Source organism: Hibiscus syriacus, unplaced genomic scaffold, assembly GCF_006381635.1.
Source record: "Hibiscus syriacus cultivar Baekdansim isolate YM2019G1 unplaced genomic scaffold, ASM638163v2 tig00110063_pilon, whole genome shotgun sequence".
NCBI lineage: Eukaryota > Viridiplantae > Streptophyta > Magnoliopsida > Malvales > Malvaceae > Hibiscus > Hibiscus syriacus.
The window spans coordinates 714206-730495 of NW_024062583.1; the positions used below are offsets into that span (position 1 = coordinate 714206).

Genomic DNA, 16290 nt, shown 5'->3' on the forward strand with positions numbered 1-16290 from the left:
TCGAGTTAAAAAAATAAAAAGGTAATATGAATATATAAATTGTGCAGTTGTTGTATAGGAGATGATCCTGTAAATATCTTAATAAGGCACCACACAGATAGAAAGTGCTCACGAGACTTTAGGATCGATGAACATTTCCGAAAGATGGAAACAATGATTATTTCATCAAATCAATGAACATCAGAGAAACGAAAATGCCAGATCTTGACCAAAGAACAAACCCAAGACACTTTATCTTTATAGACTTAACCCTACCTCAAAATTAGCATTAATCTTGACACTTTTCAAATAGCTATAATTTTTGAAGGATTAAAAGAGTTGTTGGTTCATTTGATATCTAATGAACTTTTGTTTTATAATTTGTTTCAATTGTGAACCCAAAGTAAGAGGCACAATTTTTCAAAAATTTATCCATCAATCTTCTTCAAAACTAAAAGAGGAAGAAAGATATTTTCAAACAAGACAATCTATCAAGAGTAGATCTTGGGAATTAGCACGTATCTCTTAGACACAAAAGCTTAGAATCAGAAATGGGCAAGAAGAACAACTTGACCCAAGTCAATGTACACTTTGGTGTGTAAAAGAATGAAGACGACCAAATTAGGAAGAGAATGAAGATTGCTCTTGCAACCATTCCTGGCCACTAATCAAGAAAATATGCATAAACATGGACATACATGTTACATGAATTTTCATCTTTACATATTTGCATCATCACATACAACATAATAAACTTGGATTTCCCTCTCACGAGGATGTTTTTAAAATTTCTCTTAAAATTGTGTATCATGTAAAACTATTTTCTCCTCTCATAAGAAAAAAAATGAAAGCTCACTTTCAAAAAGATAAAAAGAACCAGATGAGTTTCATCCTGACAACATTCAAGATAGTTGCATTCATATATGCACAATTTTTTTACAAATCTTTTAGGAAAAAAAAGAAAGGATTGGTGATGACCAGATCTCCTCATCACTTAAGAGAAGGGTCATTTCTAAAATCAAATTATCTCCAGGCAATTAGACTTCCTCAACGTGAAGGAAAAATTTTGTCTTCAAATGCAATCTCTCAAATGCGACTAGTCGTCCTCAACATGAAGGAACAACGCGTTAACAAATTCTACGTCCTCAAACGAAGGGTTGAATCAAATTATACTTCCTCAACGCGAAGGAACGGATCATTTGGCTCCCTTGAGACCGTCTCTCTTGAAAAAAGTTCATCTTGCTCAAGACAGTTTCACTTGAAACAGGACTTCTAAAATTATCTCTCTAGAAAATATCATCTCCCTTGATATAACTTTTTTAAAGATATGAACCTTGAAAATATCTCCCTCGAGATAAAAAGTTCTTTAGTCTTTCTAGTGGGACAGTTGTAGACAATTATTTTTATCTAGATTTATTCAAGATTTAATTTAATTTTTTCCCCTTGGTTATGTTAGATTAATATAATTTAAATATTTGCTTATTTTTACTAGTCATTGTAATTATTGTTATTTTCTTTCAATCTCGCTGTAATTAATAATATTTCAAGTATTATTAATACTATTTGTATATATTATTAGCTCTTCGTGATTATTATTAATACTATTTATATTATTACTATCATATTATTATGTATATATTATTTTTAATTTTATTTTTGGGTCTTGTGTTATTAAATTATATATAATAATAATAATATATATGTTAATATATATATATATATGTATATGTAATGTGTTTGGGTGGCAGGTCCTCTACAAAATAACTCCAATCTACAACAAAAGGGTTCAATCCATTATAAACTAGAAGCCCAGGGTTTAATAACTGACCCTCCAGCCACCAAGCTCTAATCATTGGATCTGGTGACGATCGGATGGTCTAGACCTACTTTTATTCCTCATAAGAGTGAAAGTCCACTTAATGATATTATGGATGTGTAAAAGTTGAAAATAAAAGGAAATACAATGGACTTAGGGGAGTCATTTGTTGGTGGAGAGGGTCAGTCAAGTTATGTTTTCAGACCAAAAATAGAAATTCAGATGTTTGATGGAACAAACCCAAGAGGCTGGGTAAGGAAATGTCAGAAATATTTTTCCATTTTTAAAGTACCTGAATACCAGAAAGTAGAATTAGCTACTATGTACTTAATTGGAAAAGCTGAGACTTGGTTTGATGGTTATATAGCCCAGAAGCATAAGGTGAACTGGCATGAGTTTACAGCAGATATATGTCATAGATTTGCTTATCAAAATTGTAATGACATTGTGGAGGAGTTTAATAAGCTGATTCAAAAGAACTCTGTAGAAGATTATCATGAGAAGTTTGAAGAGCTGAGATCTTATATGTTACAGTACAGCCCATTCTTGGAGGAAGGGTATTTTGTTTCTAGTGTTTTGAGTGGGTTGAAAGAAGAAATTAAGCACAGAGTGAAGGTTTATAATCCAACAACTCTGGCTGCTGCTTTCAGACTAGCAAAATTGGTTGAGTTGACTTGGGAGGTGGAAAGCAGGAAGATGAGGTTTTAACCTAGAATGACACCTACATGACATAGTTCCATCTACAAATCTCCTAACCCTACTCCAAATCAACCTCAAAGAGGAGTTGCCCAGAATACTAATCAGAGTAGACAATCTTTGGTGAAATACAGAAGAACACGTGGACTGTGCTATAAATGTAGTGAGAAATTCAGTCCATGGCATCAATGTAAAGTTAAGCAGCTGAATTATATGGAGGAGATAGAAGATACATGAGAGTTTGTGAATGTGGAAACAGAAGATAATGAGGCTAAAGTAGCAGAATCTATGGAAGGTGAACTTGAAATATCCATTAATGCTATAACAGGATAGACAGGTCATAACACTTTGAGAATTCAAGGTCATATATCAGGAAAACCTTTGAACATTCTGATAGACAATGGAAGTACTCACAGCTTTATAACTGGTCAGTGGTCTAAAGAAGGAGTGGAATTAGAGCAGACTCATCCTTTAACCATTACAGTTGCTAATGGGGAAAATTGTATAGCTCATCTATGAGTAAAAAATTAAGATGGGGAATGCAAGGTTCTCAGTTTGAACATGATTTCAGAGTTTTAGCTCTGGAAGGTAGTGATATGGTATTAAGGGTAGATTGGCTGAGAAAATATAGTCCATTATTAATGGATTTTAATAATATGACCTTGAGCTTTCAAAAGGATGGGAAAGATGTTACTTTGAAAGGAGGGCCTAGCTCAACTACTGTTAGAATAATATCAAACAGTAAAGTGTAGAAATTGATGGAAAAAAATAATGATATAACAGGAGAAATCTTTATGCTAAGTGGGGAGGTTAATTGTAATGAAGTACCTACTGAATTACAAGGATTATTGGAGGAATACTTAGTTATTTTTGAAGAACCAAGAGGAATGCCACCCTAAAGGGAACATGACCATTCAATCATATTAAAAGAGGGTGCTGAAGCAGTAAACATCAGACCTTATAGAATGCCCTACCATCAGAAGACAGAGATTGAAAAAAAAGTTAAAGAAATGTTGTCTTCTTCTATAATTCAGACAAGTAAAAGTCCATTTGCCTCACCTTGTCTGTTAGTTAAGAAGAAAGATGAAAGTTGGAGGATGTGTATAGATTACAGGCAGTTGAATGCCTTAACTATACAAAATAAGTTCCATATTCCTGTGGTGGAGGATTTATTGGATGAGTTGAGTGGGGCAACTTATTTTTCTAAATTGGATTTGAGGTCAGGGTATTGGCATATTAGAATTACCCCTGAAGATATTCCTAAGACAACCTTTAGAACTCATCATGGTCATTTTGAGTTCAAAGTTATGCCTTTTGGGTTGACAAATGCTCCAGCAACCTTTTAGGCTTTAATAAACAAAATATTTGAGGCCTATTTAAGAAAGTTTGTATTGGTTTTTTTTATGATATACTTGTTTACAGTATTGATTTGGAAAGTCATACCAGACATCTCAGAACTGTTTTGGGAGTATTAAGGCAGAATCATTTGTTTGCAAAAAGGACCAAGGGTTTCTTTGGTCAAAGGGAAGTGGGGTATTTAGGCTACATTATATCTAGCCAAGGAGTAGCTACTGATCCAGCAAAGATTCAGGCAATGCAGCAATGGAAATTGCCAAAAAAAATTTAAAATCTTTAATAGGATTCTTGGGCTTGACAGGATATTATAGGAGATTTATCAAAGGTTATGGTGAAATTGCTAAACCTTTGACCACTATGCTAAAAAAGGATCAGTTTCAGTGGACAGAAAAAAGCAAAGCTGTTTTTGAAATACTTAAGACTGCAATGTGTCAGGCACCTATTCTAGCATTGCCAAATTTCACTAAAGGTTTTTGTTTAGAAACAGATGCAAGCTCTAAGGGTATTGGAGCAGTTTTATCTCAAGAAGGCAGACCAGTGGCCTATCTCAACAAAGCCTTAGGACCTAAACAACTAGATTTATCCATTTATGAGAAGGAGTATTTGGCTATACTAATGGCCATTTCTAAGTGGAGACATTATTTGGAAGGGGGGTCCTTCATTATTAAAACAAATCATGAGGCTTTAAAGCATTTGTTAGAACAGAAGTTAACTACTTGTATACAGAAGAAAGGGCTTACAAAGTTGTTGGGACTGGATTATGTTATTCAGTATAGGAAAGGCAGCCATAATTTAGCAGCAGATGCCTTGTCTAGAAGAGATGAGAATGAGGTGGAATTTCAACAATTAACAACTACTGTTATTATTCCAACTTGGGTCCAAGAGGTTGAGCATAGCTATCAGAATGATTTAGTGGCTACAGAAATGATTACTCAGTTAGTTGTCTCTGTTCCAGAGGTAACAGAATGGACTTATTCTAAAGGAATTTTAAGGAACAAGGGTAAGGTTTACATTGGGCAGACTGGTTCCTTAAGAAAACAAATTATAGAAACTCTACATGATTAACCCCAAGGTGGACATTCAGGAATCCAAGCTACTTACCATAGAGTGAAGTCTTATTTTTACTGGAAATGAATGAAGAGGATGATTAAGGATTATGTGCAGCAGTGTGACATTTATTAAAGGATTAAAGATGAACATGTTTTGAAACCAGGCTTACTTCAACCACTTCCTATTCCACAGCAAGCTTGGGAATTTGTCACTATGGATTTTATTGAAGGACTTCCAGCCTCTAACAGGTATAATTGCATATTGGTTATCATTGACAAATTTACTAAATATGCACATTTTATACCATTGGTACACCCATTTACTGCAACAGATGTAGCTAAAGTTTATTTGGACCAAGTGTACAAACTACATGGGCAGCCAAAAATAGCTTTATTTGACAGGATAAGATTTTTACAAGTCTTTTCTGGACAGAATTGCTTAAGCTATTGAGAACTAATACCATCTTCACTACAGCCTACCATCCAGAAACTGATGGTCAGACAGAAAGATTAAATCAATGTTTGGAGCAATATTTGAGGGGGATGTGTTTTATGAAACCTACAAGTTGGAGTAAATGGTTGTCCCAGGCAGAATGGTGGTATAATACCAGTTTCCATACTGCTTTGGGAACAACTCCTTTCACTGCTCTCTATGGGTATACTCCTCCTACTATGACTTGGTCAACAGACTCAAAGGTAGCAGATGTACAAAAATTATTACAGGAGAGAGATAGTATGAATACAATACTATATGAGCAGCATGACAAAGCACAACAGCGCATGAAGCATTATGCAGACAAAAAACGTAGTGACAGAGTATTACAAGTGGGGGATGAAGTTTACCTCAAACTTCAACCATATAAGCAGTCATCTGTGGCACTGAGGAAAAATTTGAAGCTCTCAGCCAGGTATTATGGACCCTACAAGGTTATAGAAAAAATTGGATCAGTGGCTTATAAATTCCAATTGCCTGAAAACTTGAAAATACACCTTGTCTTCCATATTAGCCTTTTGAAAAATAAAATTGGACAGCAAGTAGTTACCTCTAGAGATCCACCAGAGGTCAATGCTGAAGGTCAACTTCGTGTCTATCCCCTCCTGGTATTAGATAAACGCATAGTGAAAAGAAACAAAACGGCAGTCACTCAATTATTAATTCAGTGGGTGAACTTTGGACCGGAGAATATTACCTGGGAGGATTTCAACGTGTTGAAGTCGCAATTTCCTGATTTCGATCCTTGGGGACAAGCATCGACTGCATAATAGGGTATTGTCACGACCTTAGAAGGGAAATTGGGAAGAGGAGGAGAGGAATTAGGGATTACAGATATGAAAAATGGAAAATTGAGAAATGAATTGGGAATTTGAGAGTTATATGTTATTGGGGTATAGGAGGAGGTTGATAATTGGGTTCAACAACAGATGGGCAAGGCAGATGGGCTGAAGATGATAACTGGGCTGAAAGGAAGTTAGCAGATCAGACAAGAAAGGCTGGATGCTGAGGTGGACCAGACCAGGCGGTTATACTGTTAGGAAATTATACAGCTGTCAATAAATAATTGAACCATATGATGAATATATATGAAATGTACCAAAACTTGGGAATTATGAATGAAAATACATCGAATTTCTTTCCTGAAATCTAAAATTCTTCTCTTTTCCTTAAACCTTTTCTCACCATTTTCAAGGAAAACCTGACATTTCGATCGGTGGTTCTCTTTTACTTCTTCGACGCTGACGAGCAGTGGCCAGAGCTGGTCGACGACAGTCTTCGCGGTGGAGGTCTACCGATTTTTGAAAACTTATAATGTCGGTGAGGGGAAAGTTTTATATAGAATTTCCTTTCTCTTACTTTGATTTTTAGAAGTGGTAGATAAAATGAAATTTAGGGTTTTTTAACCTTTAAATTTCCCTTATATACCCCTATCAAAACAATGTTGTTTAGGGGTTATGTCAATCGTGTTTTGGCGCATGGTGATAATAGTGTTTCTGGTCATCCAAGTTTTGTAAGATTACATTTTAGTCCTTAAATGAAACGTGGTTTATTTCTGATTACAAAGATCAAATTTCATCATTCTTATATTTTAGTCATTGCGTGCTCTATTAATATCTTTTGGTTAAATTCCTAGTTTAATTCATTAATTTAACATTTGTTACATTTTTAGTCCTTATTTGTAACATTGCTTGAAATTTTTATATTTATATATTAAGTACTTTAGCTTCGTTTGTATTTGTTTAACCATTGCTTTAGTATGGAATAACATGAATTATTGTTTGATAGGCCCTTTTTTTTATTCTGATTTGGTCCCAGTTTCGTTGTTTATTATATGTCAGTCTCTGTACTTTTGCATGAAATTTTTATTATTTATCATTATTTGTTATTATTATTTTACTACATATTATAACATATATCTTTTATAATTATTTATTTATTCAATAGTTTTTAAACTCTTATATATTTATGTATTATTAAACTTTTTTTTGTTAGTTTTAGTTTATAAAATATTTATTAGTCAAAGTTTTATATTATTACTTGTTACGAGCTTTACTTGCACCTATGTTCAAGAACAATTATCGTAGAATGGAAATGAAAAGTGCAACTTGTTAGAAGTAGCACAATTCAAGACCACATTCGAACAAAAATGAACTTGAAATAAATTGAGTCCATTTTTGTGCAATTTCGTGATTCAAAATAATTAATCAATATTCAATAAAAATGGTCATAGTTTAATTTTTTACTTGAATTTACAAATTACATTGCAATGACAGCATATAAACGATCAGGTACGAATTTTGGGCGCTACGGGGTGTTAATTCTTCCCCACGCATAACCGACTCCAAACTTTTAAAAAATGAATCTTTAGTAAACGTAGACCAATATTTGTCTAAAAAATATTTTTCTTAAAATTGTTTTAAAAGATATTTTTAAGTATTCGACCTACCTAATCCAAAGGTCGATGACGACTCCAAATTCCAAATTAAACAAAAAAACTAAAAAACTAAATTTCATCAAAAATCCCAAAATTTCCAAAATAAAGTCATAATTGTTTTAAATTCAAAATTTTCATTTAAAAAAATGTTAATGACAGCTTGGCGACTCTATTGGGGACTGGTTAGAGGGTCAGGCTATTAGTCACTTATACGTTGTCTTAGTGGTGGAAATTCTATATTCGAGTCTAATATTATTTTATGATCTTTTTCATTGAACATTGGTTAATTTATTATTCATTCTTTATATAAATAGTTGTATTGATGTTTGAATTCATGTTTGCAGCTTCATTGAATTATCCTTTTCGAAAGTGCTTTTATCTTTGTTTTGTTTTTGTCAAAGGTTTGTGAGTTCCTCCTCACACACTTTTCTTACATTACATGACATAAACTCTATACTTGAACTCTGTCCCGATTAAGTAGGGGTGAACACTATGCTTTTGTGGTGAATTTATTTCCTGTATGAGCTATAACAATCAACCTCTAGGATACACGCTTTATACCTTTTTGGAAATTTATTTTCTCGTATGAATATAGGGAAGTGGATCCCCTCAAATTGAACTCGTTCCATTTAAAGCCTGTGATAGGTAAATATTGAAGTTTGGCAGCCTAATGAGACACCAACATCAAAGACAATTTGAGTACCATTTCCTATAGAGTCGAAACTATACATATAGTGAACAATAGACTGGTCATCCTATGTAGAGTCATGTCGAACCTATGTTCGTCAGTAGGTATCTAAAATAGGTGTATACAAAAGAGGGACGACTCTGAACCTTTACTCTTTACTTTAAGTTCATAAAATAAATTTCTTTCTAAATAAAGCATCTAGATATCATGCTTTAAATTTAAAATGAATATATTCAATTCTAATAAGATTATTAATTATTTATAAACTCCGAGTGATCGAAATTTCACCCTTACTAGATATACCAATAGTGACTTAATAGTTTCAATGGGCTGGGATTTATCATGTTTTAGGGACATAGGCTGACTAATTATTGATTGGATACTAGTGGAGCCATAATAGTTTTAAGGCGGTAGAGTCCTTAAGCCCAAGAAAGCGGAGGGAAGGTGGAAGACGTGGAAAAAAAAGAGCTGAAAATGAGGTCATGTACGAAACTGCCAACAGCAAAACGACGCCATATTGGCCGTTTCCGTCCGCATCACGAAATGCACCGCCGCTAGGTCTCGAATAGATCCTTCTGGAATCAAATATAGCAATCACAAACAAAGACACACAATTGACATCGTCTTAAGCAACCTCGTCCGCTCCAAACGTTGCGATTTTCACGAACCCAACCCGTCCAGTTCCGGGCGCATCTCGTTTCGTTTTCGTTGATCAAACCGAATTTATAAGCTCCGTACGATTTTTTCACTATCCCGTTTGTACTTCTATACACCAATTTGGTTCGTGCTTTTGATTCTCCTATTATTTTTCTTATAGGTCCTTGGATTTGGACTTGCACTTTTAGCCATGTCGATTGTGGGATCTGATTTACTTCACATTTTTCATGAGAATTGTTTCTCGTAGTTTATTTTAATCTGATTTATTCAAGGTTCTACGATACGATGATTGCTATGTAATTGTTCACTCACTGTTGATGTTATCACCGCTTCATATCTGTTGGTTACTGTATTGATTGTAAAAACACATACATTAAAATCGTCGGGAATTTGACTTTTGTTAACCATTGCAAAAACAAATGCTTGTAAGTTGTAATGCATTTGCTTGAGGGAAAATATATTTCAAATCCCGAAATGTGTGGTTGATAGGTGTTCCAAAGTCGCGACTCGCAAGAATCTGTTAGTGTAATGCAGATGCAGTCCTTAGAGCATTTACTTTTAAGAGATATTGTAATCTTGTTCCATCCAAATTTATCAATTATTTACGATGAAAGACAACTAATTGTTATTTATTTGATGATAGAGAATTAATTAGACAAATAATAATTATTATGATTACGGCATCTTTTGTGACTCGGTACACTTTGGCTACTTAGGGAATCTGAATAGGGATAAAACCCAATGGAAATAGAAGTTTTACTTTTCTTTTCCTGTTCTAGGCGATTGTAGCTGCCAAATTGCAATGGAAGATCAGCACTCTAATGAGGGTTCAGTTTCAGACAATGTTTTTGGGGAATCTTCAAATGCAATTGTAGAGCTCAAGGTCAAAGACTCTGGATTCACAGATTTGTAGTCTTCATGTTGAAAAAAATGTAAGTACTTCCTCTTTTTTTTTCCTAGCATGGTCATTCTCAAGATCTTCCTGGCATTTGGTGCAGCCTTAATTTTTAAGAAAAATGTACCTCATCCAGCTTTTAGCTGATGCCTTCTTACTTGTATGTATTCAGACACCAGTGTCATTATTGAAGGAGAGATTAGCTAATGTAATTGGTATTCCAGTCAGTCAGCAACAATTGATTTTCAGGGGAAAGGTCTTAAAGGATGATCGTCTTCTTTCTGAATATTGTATCCTGTTATTTATGTTGTTAGAGAATTGATTGTTGTACGCTAATTAGGTTTTTTCTTGATTAAAAGTTTTCGATACTGCAGCTCACTGCCTGCCTAACCATTATCCTTTTAGATTCCATGTTAACAAACAGTATTATTCAAACTATGTCATCTTAATCATGATCAATGCATGTATTTATAGCATTACTAGGGATGCTGAATAGTTATATATGTAGATTGGTTTTATTCCTGTCAAAATTTGTAGACTGCTAGTGGTGGTAGCTGCTTCCTCAAATTGATCCATTATGCATACAAACAGTAACTTCTTTTTCCATTGTGTTCTCTTGCAATCCATTTCATTTATGGTTAATAGTGATATCATATATTCTTATCCCATCGCATACGCAAAACTTGGGCAACTCAAAATTGTACCATATTTCCAAAATGACCGCAAATTAAATAGCATAAGTATCAACTATATTACATCCAGGGTTTTAAATAGCAGTCTGCGACCGCGATAGCGCCCACAAAATAGCGATAGTGCTGCCTTCCGATATACCTGCTATGGCCGCAATAGCGCCCGCTATGGCCACAATCGCGGTAAACGTGACATGACCGAAAAAGCGACCGCGATTTGAATCCCTGATTACTTCCTAGTCACTTCATGTTTATTGACACAAACATTGAAAAAATCACTTACTCAAATACTGGATATGACCTTAGTGGTAAGGCAATGCATATTTAAAGTGAGATTTGGTAGCTGGTCCATAATTCTAGAGATTAAAAAGGGAAATTGGGATGCTCTCTTGTCTGTATCTCCCGAAGATATGATTATCACATTAAGTTCAAGTTTGTGTCTCTGTCCTACTTTGTGGTTCACTTGATGGTTTGAATCCTATACTGAGTTTAGATGTTGAGGATGGAGATACGCTGCACTTAGTTGAAAGGCAGCCAGCCCAATCACAGCCTTCATCCGGAACAAGTTCAGGAGAGACAAATGGAAATAACAGTAATAGAGGTATGGAATGTACATTGGTGCTTGCCTGGCCTGTGAAGTTCAGAGCATTTTATTAAAAGCTGCAGCTACCTAGAGCTAATTGAAACAGAATTGGCAGGTAATGATATTAGTGCAGGCATTCCTCCTAACCGCTTTGAGCAGATCTTGCACAGTGTGGTTCTTGGGACCATCAATGTTGGAGATCAAGGTGACGACATTGTTCCAGAACTTACTAGGGTGAGTACTTATCTTTTTATTTGTTAAGAGTTTCAGTTCAGTTTCAAGTCTGTTTCATAAAATGAGTTTTTTAATTGATATGTGAAATCAGTGAATCTTTTTTCATTCTTTGTTTCTTGAGATATAGGTTCTTGGGACAGTTTTAAACTCTTTTGGAGTTGGAAGCCAGCCTACTGCAACTAGTACTACGAGGCAGTCGTCTTCAACCTCCGTGAGTAATGCTGGATTTCAACTTTTGTTCTCTTGCTTTTGACTTCGATTGGTTTCCGAGTTACGAAAAAAAGATGATTAATTGCCTTTCACTTGGACGAACATGTCAATGATTCAAATGTTGCACGAAGGACAATAGAAAAGAATGTAACGCTTTTATGGGGTTTATGAAATTATTGATATTGCTTTTGGTTTCTCAAGTGGATAACTATGTAGAATGCTCAGAGTAAATGATCTGTGTGTAATGTTTAAATAAAAGCTCTCTTTCAGGTTCCCCAAGGAAACTCAACTGATGGAGCGCGTAGTGGTAGGCCTGGTGAGAACCAAGCAGAAATTCAGATTCAGTCTGCACAACGATTTCCTGGTCAATCATTTCAAGTTGCTCCTCAATTCATTCCGATTCCTCTTAATGCTGCACAGATACCTGTTCCTTCACTTAATACGGTTGTAGAAAATAACTACTATTTTTTTGGCAGATTATACTTTGGTTGTTATCTGATTCCATTGTTTTATCTTCTCCAGCCAATTCCAGATTCTTTAAATACTCTCTCAGACTTTATGGACCACATGGAGGCACATTCTCCAAATGGTGATATCTGAAAAGGCATTAACTCACAGATTTGTTTGAAAAATAGTTGTAGTAATTGACTGCTGCTGCATTATGTAGGTTATCAACCACACGTCTATGAGTAACCGAAGAGAGCAACCAAGTGTAGTGTTACCGACTGATGCACAGGGTTTGCCGACACCTGAAGCATTGAGCATTGTATTGAGACATGCAGAACGACTTCTTAGCAGTCATGCTATTAATGCATTGTCTGTAAGTATTTTCCCTAATGGTTCTCTGTTTATTGTCTTGAATGTTTGATGCTTTTTATGTTATCTTGGATACTGGTTTCTCTCTCTATTTTTTGCTTTTATCCATTTTTGTTGAAATCTATGTGAATTCTCTTTCAAATGTGTATTCTTGTGTGATTTTCCGATCTGGCTCATTTGGTCCAAGGATCAAGGAGAAAGATGTAATTGGAATTTCCATGTACTTGCTCTCTAGTCTCTTTTGGAGCAATATTCTTGATTTATGATATGTAACATTTTTGGACACGTAAATTACAAGATTTCCCGTAGTAAATCTTTTGTATGTTATGGAATTCATAATTATATGTTAGATTGTTGAAACTAAGTTCACAATATAGGTACTTTCGGATTTGATGCAGGTGAATTTTGAAGTGGTAATATGTATAATTGAGGATTCTTTACAATGAATCTTTCACAATCCTTTTCTTTCTCCTTGTTAAGTTTGAAATTTGCATCATCTGATAATATGTATCTTTAATTTGCTACAAATTTTGTAGCTTATTGCAGGATGTTTGGAGCAAGAGAGGGATTCTACTGATCCTGCACTGAGGGGGAAAATTCAAACAGAGTCAGCACAAGTAGGTCTTACAATGCAGCATTTAGGTGCACTTCTCTTAGAGCTTGGACGAACCTTATTGACGCTGCGTATGGGGAATTCTCCTGTATGTACCTATAATTACTTGTATCTTTTACTCCATTTTCATTAAAGTAGTAACATGTAATGTTTCATTCAATTTACAGGCTGAAGCTTCAGTCAATGCTGGGTCTGCGGTTTATATATCTCCTTCCCGACCAAATCCTATTATGGTTCAGGTTTGCTAAATATTTATTGACATTGTATCAAAATGGTCAAATAATTGCAATACCTGCTGATATATCCTGTGCATACATTAATATTGAGATATCCATTACTGATTACCAGAGCAATTATAAGCAATGCAGCCAAACGTTGAAGATACTTTCATGCTACTTAATCCTGTTAATTCAAGTGTTTGAACTCTCTTTGAATTTCTGTTCATCATGGAAGCATTGGTTTGTTGTTTTGCAGCCTTTTCCCCTTCAAACCAACTCAGTCTTTAGTAGTTCCAGTTCTCCATCGAATGCCCTCAATGTAGGTCCCATTGGTATCGGAAATGCCCAAAGGAACATAAATATTCATATACATGCTGGTAGGTGTAAGCTATTTCAACCAAGACCGTTATTGTCTTTTTCTTTAAGCTGAAGCAAGGTGACTTATTGTGTTTAATTATTTCCATTATTATCACTTATCAGGCACCGCACTGGCACCTGTGGTTTCAGCATTTGGTAACAGAACAAGCCATGGTGAAGGGGTGCAAGGAGAACGTGTTAATAATGCTAGTTCTGGTCCAATGCGGGTTCTTCCCATGCGAAACATTATTGCTGCTGCTGGTCCAGCACATTCCACTGGTGTAGTGTCTAGTGCAGCACAATCTGCACCCATTGATTCATCTCTATCCTCTGCTCTTGTGGAAGTTAATTCAAGCCTTCGAAACCTTGTTAGTAATGTGCAGGGGCAGAACCAGGTTGTATCAGGTAGCTGGCTATTAAGTGGTATAGATGCTAATAACCACAATGTTACTTGTTCATACAGTATGTTATTAACATGCACGGAGAGAACTGTTTGCATGAGGTATATGGTAATGAATGGTTTTAAGATGCAAATAACAACAACGCCATTTGTCCATATGGATTCTGTGGTATTTAAGGTCAATCTAAATCTGATGTGAAATTCATGTCGTCTCTGGTGCAGACAATGATGCAGGAACTGGACAGCCTGATAATATGACTGCTAGCGGAGCAGGGGATTCTAGTGTTGCATTTCCAGCAGTTCATGAAACCGAAGAACAGATGGTGTGCTTTTTTCAGAATAAGCTTAAATGATTCATTAGAAATTGTGTTTAGTACTCTAACTTGTACTCAGTTACCATTAAATCTCAGTCACAACAGCAACATGCTGAACATAGTAGCAATGTTACCAAGAGTGGTAAGAGTTCAAAGGATGTATCAACTGGCACTGTTGGATGCATTCCAAGCACAAGTGGAAAACTCTTGGTAAATTCAGAAGACTCTTCAGCAAGTGTTCTGAGATCCACCGAGGAAAATGCTAAACCTGTTCCACTTGGATTGGGTTTTGGGGGATTGGAACGCAAGGTGTGATGATAATTTCTTATTTAATTCTAAATTTTTCATGTTAATATAAAAATTGATAATATCCATTGTGGTCAGAGACGGGTTAACCAGGCAAAATCATCTCTCAGTACTGGAAATACTGGAACAACCAGGTCTCTTGATCAGAGCTCAAGTGCTAGAATGATTGGTCAAAAGACTTTGCAGTCACTTAAATCTCCGAGCTCTTCTTCGGATAGGCTGGGATATGATGCTTCCTCAAGTTATCGTAGTGTTCAGAGTAGTAGATCATCAGGAGTGCAAACATCTGATGATCAATTAGATGTTGCTAATGCTGTCTCTCAAGTTCTTGAAAGCCCTGCAATAAATGGATTATTGACTGGGGTTTCTGAGCAGACTGGTGTTGGTTCACCAGATGTTGAGGAATATGTTGCAGCAACTCACTCAAAGTCCACAAATAATGAACACTGTCAATCAACTAGCTCAGCAGGTTGATAGCGAGGATATTGGAAACATGTTTTCAGGATTGGGAGGACAAGGTGGTGGAATTGATATGTCATGCATAGTCCAACAAATGATGCCTATTGTTTCTCGGGCTCTTTGTTAAGGGACATCTGCACCTCCGCCATTTCATGCTGTAGAACCTAAACCACAGGTTCATTATGATGGGAGGAAGTCTAATGCAGCTAATAAGCCTTGTGATAGTAATTTTCAGGTTTTCCTAATTTATATTTTGTTACATTTTTATCATATAACAGTCAATTAAATAGTAAGAGATGCTGACATGGGGACTGTTATCATATCTGTTATATCATCTAGGACAATGTTGGACAAATAGCTCAGAGAATTGAGCAATTTAATTCGCCTTGTGACGTCTTCCATGCGGTCGAAGAAAATGCAGTTCAGGTATATGGCAATGGAAGGAATGCAGATCTTTTGAGTGAGTTGTGTGGTGATGAGGATCTTGCTAAGGTACATATTCTGGCTGTACGACATTCTGTTCTTGTCTTTGATGTGTAATTGTGTTTCCTTGCAGTTAAAGCCAGTTGCAGTTAAAAAATTGCTTCCGTTATAAGGAAGAGGGATTAAGCAAGGTTGTCCTTTCAGTCTGCCTAATTTTTCTTGCTGATGATGTTATGGAAACTCAATAGTATTATCTAACACGTCCAGGAATACATCGAGATGCTACACCAGGACATACGTCAACGATTTCAGGATAAATATGAGGAGGACAAGTGCTAGCATTTCTTCATTATGAAAATAAAATATTGCAATTTGTTGAATGAAGGTCTGCCTCTAATTACCTCCTGCTGTATTGAGGGGCGGGATCATTTTCGTTGTTTTACATCTCGTAATCGAGGATGTTCTTGTATAAGCTTTGGCTTACGTGGGGGGTCGTGTTTGGTATTATGCTCTTCAATTTACATTTGATTTGTTTGTTCAAAAGTTTGTCATGTTTCATTGAACATTAAATTGAAAAATGTCATTGTGACATTATATGCTTC

The 16290-nt window shown here is 35.5% G+C and overlaps 1 pseudogene; it reads left to right on the forward strand.

Moving 5' to 3' along the window:
* The first annotated feature begins 8984 nt into the window (after positions 1-8984).
* On the forward strand, positions 8985-16287 carry LOC120214445 (annotated as a pseudogene).
* Positions 16288-16290: the final 3 nt, after the last annotated feature.